Here is an 8,120-nt window from a genome sequence, read left to right as displayed (position 1 = left end):
GTCCCACCTTCCAGCTTATTCCTTGCCTGTGTACCAGTCAGATGCCAGTCCTATCTGTGCCCCACCTCCCAATCTCTTCCCCGTGCGTTGCAGCCACCTGGAATTGACCCACTCTTTCCAGTCCTGCCTCCAATTTCTGACCTTTACAGTCTGGTCGTGGTTGCCACTCTTCAATATGTCTTTTTCTTAACTGCTCCAGAGGAAATGCCCACCTCACCTTAAAGAAGCAAGAAGAGGAAACCAGGAGTCTTTTTATGGCTTCCTTCCGTTCAGAATTGCACAGCACCCCTGAGCTCACTAAGCCATGGATTCCATGGCCATCTGGAATGCTGAGTATGTGCAGAAAGTGAGAAGGGGAATAGGGTTCCATATGCCTCCACTCCTAAAAATTCCCAGAGAAAAATATTTTTTATAAATGCCGAAAATATGATAGGACTGTTCATGGAATCAGCTAACGTGAATCATGGTTCTGTTTGTTCTAAAACTATAAAAGTCTTAATTTTTCATGATGATAGAAATAAAAACCCTAACTTGTACAGCAAACAGTTTTAGGACAATTGTATATCCATCCACATGCAAAAAAATTGAAAAGGGGAAAAAAGGAACGCAGCCTCATAATCTCATACCACATACAGAAATTAATTTAAGATGGATCACAGACCAAATTGTAACAGGTAACACAGTAAAGCTTCCAGAAGAAATATGGGAGAAAATATTTGCATCTGTGCTCAGCCTGATGACTTCCTAAAGTTGCCCATTCCCTAACCCTAGAACCTGGAAAGTGTTAAGTTATATGGCAGAGGGATGTTGCAGATGTAATTAAGGTTACAGACTTTAAAATAGCGAGCATGTCCAAGTGGGCCTCATCTAGTCACAAGATCCCTTAAACACAAAGAACTTTCTCCAGCTGAAGCAGAGGGAAAATTAGAGATTCTAACTGTGAGGAGGATTACACTCTCACTGGCTCTGAGAGTTAGGCACTCATGTGTGAGTATCAGAGAGAGGCCTCTAGGAGCTAAGGGCAGCCCTGGCTGACACCAGCAAGGAAAGGGGGACGCTAGTCCTATAACCTCAAAGAACTGTATTCTACCAACAACCTCAATGAACTTGGATTCTTCCAAGGAAATGGATTCTTCCTGAGCCTGTCAGCACGAGCCCAGTCAACCAACACCTTGGTTTTGGCCTTGTGAAACTCAGAGCAGAGAAACCAGTCAAAGAACCCACACTTCTGACCTATAGAACTGTGAGATAAGAAATTCATGTTGTCTTGGAGCACCTGGATGGCTCAGTCGGTGAAGCGTCTGCCTTTGGCTCAGGTCATGATCCCAGGGTCCTGGGATCCCAGGGTCCTGGGTCCCACATTGGGCTCCTTGCTCAGCAGAGAGCCTGCTTCTCCCTCTGCCTGCTGCTCCCCCTGCTTGTGCTCTCCCTCTCTCTCTCACTCTGACAAATAAATAAATAAAATCTTTTTTTTTTTTTTAAGAAATTCACGTTGTCTAATGCCACTCAATCTGTAGTAATTTGTTACAGCAGTAATAGAACATTAATAGAGACCTTGGGTTGGACCTACCTAAAGATTTTAGGTAGGACATAAAAGACATGAACTGGGGGCACCTGGGTGGCTCAGTCTGTTAAGTGTCTGCCTTTGGCTCAGGTCGTGATCTCAGGGTCCTGGGATCCAGTCCCGCCCTGGGCTCCCTGCTCCACAAGAGGTCTGCTTCTCCCTCTGCCCCTCCTCCCACTCATTCTCTCAATCTCTCTCTCAGCCACCTTGGGTGTGTCTTTACATGGCTTTCCTTTGTGTGTGTGTGGAGAGAGATTTCTGTTGTCTCTTCTCATAAGGACCCCAGTCTTATTGGGTTGGGGCCCACTCATATGACCTCATTTAACTTCAATTATCTTGTTAGAGGCCCTATCTCCAAATATGGTCATATTCTAAGGTAGTCAGGGTTAGGATTTCAATACATGAATTTGGGGGAAAGAACACAATTCAGTCCATAATAGCTGGTAATGGTATCATTTCATTTATACGATGCCAGTTGTGTGACCATCCAGAGAAGGAGAAATGAAAGGAGCAAAACACAAATTGATAGTTGCCCTGGACTGGGGGTGGAGGGGTGGGAGGGAACTGACCGCCAGGGGGCCAGAAAGAACTTCCCGGGGTGCAGAAACTCTTCTCTGTTTTGATTGTATTGGTGTCACGAGGCTCTCTACATTCATCAGGACTCATCGAATCTACATTTAAAAGGGGTGAGTTTAATTGTATGTAAATTATGCCTCAATAAACCTGACTTCAAAAGAACTACACCCAAAGTCAAACCCCTCATTTTGGTCCCACTTGGTCCACGTGGTCCCCTAAATTTGATCATTCTTGTTACTTACACTTTTGACAGCAACAGATGTGTTTTCTAGACGTTTTCTGCCAAGACCTCTGCAGTGGAAGACCCATTTAAAGGCACAATACCCAGCAGAAGGCTCTGTGCCTTTATGATCCTTACAACTCAGGATAATGATTTAGAAGGAATTTCCCGCTTTCCTTCCTCTCATCCTAGCTAATAGTTAGTGAGGATTTTAAAAAAAAAGCACAGCCTATCCCATCTTAGATCTTCAGCTTCCCTGTATTTTACCAGAAAGCAATGATTGAATTTTCTAAAGTAAAGACGTGTTGGCTGCTATCCTGACAACAGAGACCACAGAAAACAAATGAACACTCATCCCCGACCTCTCTGGCAACAGTTACCCTAGGTGTGGAGATGAGAACTGCTCAGTAAGTTCGGGAACAGCATCTGCCCTAGGGCATTCCTGCTGCGGGTTACCATTCCAGGTCTCCCACACAGCTCAGTGAAATTCAGAAAACGCCCTAGATTTAAGGCTCTTCAGCCCTGATGTTCTACCTAGATATCGAAGCAACGGGAAGCCACAGCCCACTGTCTTACGTACTGGGCCAACTGCCAGGGTTGGAGTAAGTGCAAGAAAGAGGTGCTGAGTCAGCCTGCTAATCATAATGAAGCTTTCAAAGACTTTTCCAGAGAATTCTTTCACTTTTTATCTTTTATGCTACCGTATTTTATTGAGTCTAGGGCACTACGGATTGTAAGGAAGGGGGAAGAAGTTGCAAATTAAACTACGCCACAATTATTTTTTATTTCTTAGAAATTGCACTGTGTACTTTCAAGAAGATTTTAAACTTATTTAGACAGATTTTTCGATCCCATATCACCTATGAGCCAATAAAAATATAGATGCAAAGAAATTTAGTTGGTTAAGGTGTTTCTTAAATCTATTCAATCCAATTTTCTTGAACCACATTTCAAATCAAAGTCATCAAATTCCGTGTTTTGCCAGATTGTCTTTCTAGGCCAAGATTAGCAAATGTTTTCTGCAAAGGGCCAGCTAGCAACTAATTTGGGCTGTGGGGGCCATGCACCTACTTGACACTGCTGTGATGAGAAACAGCCATCAGTGGTACTTAAATCAACAGGCATGGTCCAAAAAATCTTCATGGACACAGGAATTTGAATGTCATGTAAATTTCACGTGTCATGAAACAGTCTTCTTCCTTTATTTTTTTCCAACTATTTAAAAATATAAGAACCATTCTTTTTTTTTTTTAAATGATTTTTTATTATATTATGTTAGTCACCATACAGTACATCCCCGGTTTCCGATGCAAGGCTCGATGATTCATTAGTTGTGTATAACACCCAGTGCACCATGCAATATGTGCCCTCCTTACTACCCATCACCAGCCTATCCCATTCCCCCACTCCCCTCCCCTCTGTAGCCCTCAGTTTGTTTCTCAGAGTCCATAGTCTCTCATGTTTCATTCCCCCTTCTGATTACCCCCCTTTCTTTATCCCTTTCTTCCCCTACTGATCATTCTAGTTCTTATGTTCCATAGATGAGAGAAATCATATGATAGTTGTCTTTCTCTGCTTGACTTATTTCACTTAGCATTATCTCCTCCAGTGCCGTCCATGTTGTAGCAAATGTTGAGAACTCGTTCTTTCTGATAGCTGAGTAATATTCCATTGTATATATGGACCACAACTTCTTAATCCAGTCATCTGTTGAAGGGCATCTCGGCTCCTTCCACGATTTAGCTATTGTGGACATTGCTGCTATGAACATTGGGGTGCATATGGCCCTTCTCTTCATGACGTCTGTATCTTTGGGGTAAACACCCAGTAGTGCAATGGCTGGATCATAGGGTAGCTCAATTTTTAACTTTTTAAGGGACCTCCACACTGTTTTCCAGAGTGGCTGTACCAACTTGCATTCCCACCAACAATGTAGGAGGGATCCCCTTTCTCCACATCCTCTCCAACAATTGTTATTTCTTGCCTTGTCAATTTTTGCCATTCTAACTGGCGTAAGGTGGTATCTCAGTGTGGTTTTGATTTGAATTTCCTTGATGGCTAATGATTTTGAACATTTTTTCATGTGTCTGTTAGCCATTTGTATGTCTTCGTTGGAAAAGTGTCTGTTCATATCTTCTGCCCATTTTTTGATTTGTTTATTTGTTTCTCGTGTATTGAGTTTGAGAAGTTCTTTGTAGATCTTGGATACCAGTCCTTTATCTGTAGTGTCATTTGCAAATATCTTCTCCCATTCCGTAGGCTGCCTCTTAGTTTTTCTGACTGTTTCCTTGGCTGTGCAGAAACTTTTAATCTTGATGAAGTCCCATAAGTTCATTTTATCTTTTGTTTCTCTTGCCTTTGGGGATGTATCATGAAAAAGGTTGCTTTGGCCGATGTCGTAGAGGTTGCTGCCTGTGTTCTCCTCTGGAATTTTGATGGATTCCTGTCTCACATCGAGGTCTTTCATCCATTTGGAGTTTATTTTTGTGTATGGTGTGAGATAGTGGTCAAGTTTCATTCTTTTGCATGTAGCTGTCCAATTTTCCCAGCACCATTTATTGAAGAGACTGTCTTTTTCCCACCGGATGTTTTTTCCTGCTTTATCAAATATTAGTTGCCCAAAGAGCTGAGGGTCCATTTCTGGGCTCTCTATTCTGTTCCATTGGTCTATGTGTCTGTTTTTGTGCCAGTACCATGCTGTCTTTGTGATCACAGCTTTGTAGTACAGCTCGAAATCTGGCATTGTGATGCCCCCAGCTTTGTTTTTCCTTTTCAACTGTTCCTTGGAGATTCGGGGTCTTTTCTGGTTCCATACAAATTTAAGGACTATTTGTTCCAGTTCTTTGAAAAATGTTCTCGGTATTTTGATCGGGATAGCATTGAAAGTGTAGATTGCTCTGGGTAGCATGGACATTTTAACTATGTTAATTCTTCCGATCCATGAGCATGGAATATCTTTCCATCTTTTTATGTCTTCCTCAATGTCTTTTAAGAGTGATTTATAGTTTCTAGAATAAAGGTCCTTTACGTCTCTGGTTAAGTTAATTCCAAGGTAACGTATGGTTTTTGGTGCTATTGTAAATGGGATGGATTCCCTAATTTCTCTTTCTTCGTTCTCGTTATTCGTGTACAGAAATGCAACTGATTTCTGAGCATTGATTTTGTATCCCGCCACGTTACTGAATTGCTCTATAACTTCTAATAGTTTGGGAGTGGCTTCTTTTGGGTTTTCCATATAGAGTATCATGTCATCTGTGAAGAGAGACATTTTGACTTCTTCTTTGCCGATTTGAATACCTTTGATCCCTTTTTGTTGTCTGATTGCTGTTGCAAGGACTTCTAGTACTATGTTGAATAATAGTGGCGAGAGTGGGCATCCTTGTCATGTTCCTGATCTTAAGGGAAAGGCTTCCAGCTTTTCCCCATTCAGAATAATATAAAAATATAAGAACCATTCTTATTTACAGGTTATGCAGTAGCAGACTGTGGGCCAGATTTGGTCCGTGGGCCATAGTTTGCCAGCCCCTGTTCTATACTGTCGGGAGCACTGGTAATGCAGTCTATCCTTTTGAATCATACACTGTAATCTCCGGGATTGTCCTGGAACAAACAATCTATTTTGCAAATTTGGATGCTGGGGAACATTGGTCAGGATAGACTGGGTTATGATGCAGTAACTCTAAAACCTCAGTGACTCAGAGGCTGCTGGGAACAATGGCAGAGTAAGAGGACCTTGGGCTCACCTCATGTGGTGTGGCCACCAAAAAACACCCACATTGGCATAAATAACCCAGAGTGACCCGAAGACTCACAAAACAGTCTCTGCAGCCGGAGGTAGTCAAGAGGCCACAGCAAAGCAGATCCACGCACTCTGAAACGCTCTGGGCAAGATGCCATCAAGCAGCGCCACAAGCCTGGCAGTGTGCAAGCAGCCCAGACAAGGGCCAACAGCACTCCAAAGTGAGTCCTGCTCCAGGAAGAGGGGAAGATAACCACACACCAGTCTGACTGTAACCTCAGCAGTGGACTGGGGGCAGGCAACTCGTCTGATTGTAGGCCCCGCCCACCCACAGAAGTTTCTCAGGGGACAACACAGGGAGGTGCCTGCAGGTCGGTGCTACTTCCTCTCTAGCGAACACCTGGTCTGACTCAGCTCAAGCCCAGGGCAGCCCCAGACTGGCCACAAGGGGCAGAGAACCATCACAGGCTGGACAGAAGGCAAACACAGCTCCACCACAACAGTAGGACACCCCTGCAGCAACACACACAGGAGACACCCCTGAAGCACAATCTTCTGGTGAAAAGAAGACATTGCACTGTGGGGCACTACAGGACTTAATAAAGCCACTACTTTCAAGTGCGGGAGACGTAGCTGACTTTCCTAACACGTATAAACAGACACAGCAATAGACAAAATGAGGAGACAGAGGAATATGCCCCAAAGGAAAGAACAGAACAAGATCATAACAAGAGACCTAAATACAATGAAGATAAGTAATATCTGATAGTGAATCTAAAGTAATGCTCATAAAGACATTTGTTAGAATTGAGAAAAGAGTGCAGGACCTCCATGAGACCCTCCACAAAGAGATAGGAGACTTTAAAAAAGAACACATTAGAGATAATGACCTCACTAAATGAAATTAAGCATAGACCACCTGGAAGAAGTAGCAAACAAGAGGAAGTAGAAGAACAGATCAGCAACCTGGAGGACAGCGTAATGGAAAGTAATCAAGCTGAGCAGATAAGGGGGGGGTACAGAAACTGAGAATAGACCTAGGGAACTCAGCGACACTGTCAAGCATAACAGTCACACGATAGGGATCCCAGAAGAAGAGAGAGAAAAGGGAGCAGAAGATTTATTTGAAGAAATAATAGGTGAAAACTTACTGAATCTGGGGAAGGAAACAGAAATCCAGATCCAGAAGGCACAGAGAGCCCCCAACAAAACCAACCCAAAGAGGTCTACACCAAGACACAAAGTAAACAAGATGGCCAAAAGTAGTGATGAAGAGAGAATTTTAAAAGCAACAGGAGAAAGGAAAGCAGTTACATACAAGAGAAACCCCATAAGGCTATTAGTGGATTTTTCAGCAGAAACTTTGCAGGCTAGAAGAGAGGGGCGTGGTATAGTCAGTGCTAAAAGGAAAAAATCCGCAGCCAAGAATACTCCATACGGCAAGGCTTTCTTTCGGAATAGAAGGAGGGATAGAGTTTCCCAGAAAAACAAAAATTAAAGGAATTCATGACCAGGAGCAAAACCAGCCACGTTCCCCCCCACACACAATGCCATTAGCCTGTAGGTCCCAAATACATAGTCTAGCCGCCCTCCTGCCCGAGTCAGCATGCACTACCTGCCACCTGCTCAATGCCTAGTCAACACACTTTCACCTCAGATCGACAAGGACTCAAACTGACACTCTTCCCCTTAAATTCCAGCCCCCATGCTCAAGTTTATGCACAAAGTGGGCATAATTATCACAGCAGAATGAAACCAAATAGTGACATTAATTCTGTAGAATACATAATGGATAAAAGGAGTGTGCTAGACCGAGAACACCAACAAACACATCAAAGAACAATACATACAGCATGATTCTGGTTACTTAAAGAAACAAGCCCAGGAAAAATAAAACAAGATGAAATCAGAAAGGGAGACAAACCATAAGAGATTCTTAATCATAGGAAACAAACTGAGGGTTGCTGGAGAGGAAGCAAACCGGGGTGGGGGGATCGGGTAACTGGGTGATGGACATTAAG

Source organism: Ursus americanus, chromosome 1, assembly GCF_024610735.1.
Source record: "Ursus americanus isolate L20-20 chromosome 1, mUrsAme1.1.p, whole genome shotgun sequence".
In the NCBI taxonomy this organism is placed as follows: domain Eukaryota; kingdom Metazoa; phylum Chordata; class Mammalia; order Carnivora; family Ursidae; genus Ursus; species Ursus americanus.
The sequence above is the reverse complement of the archived record's forward strand: the minus strand, read 5'-3'. Positions refer to the sequence as shown.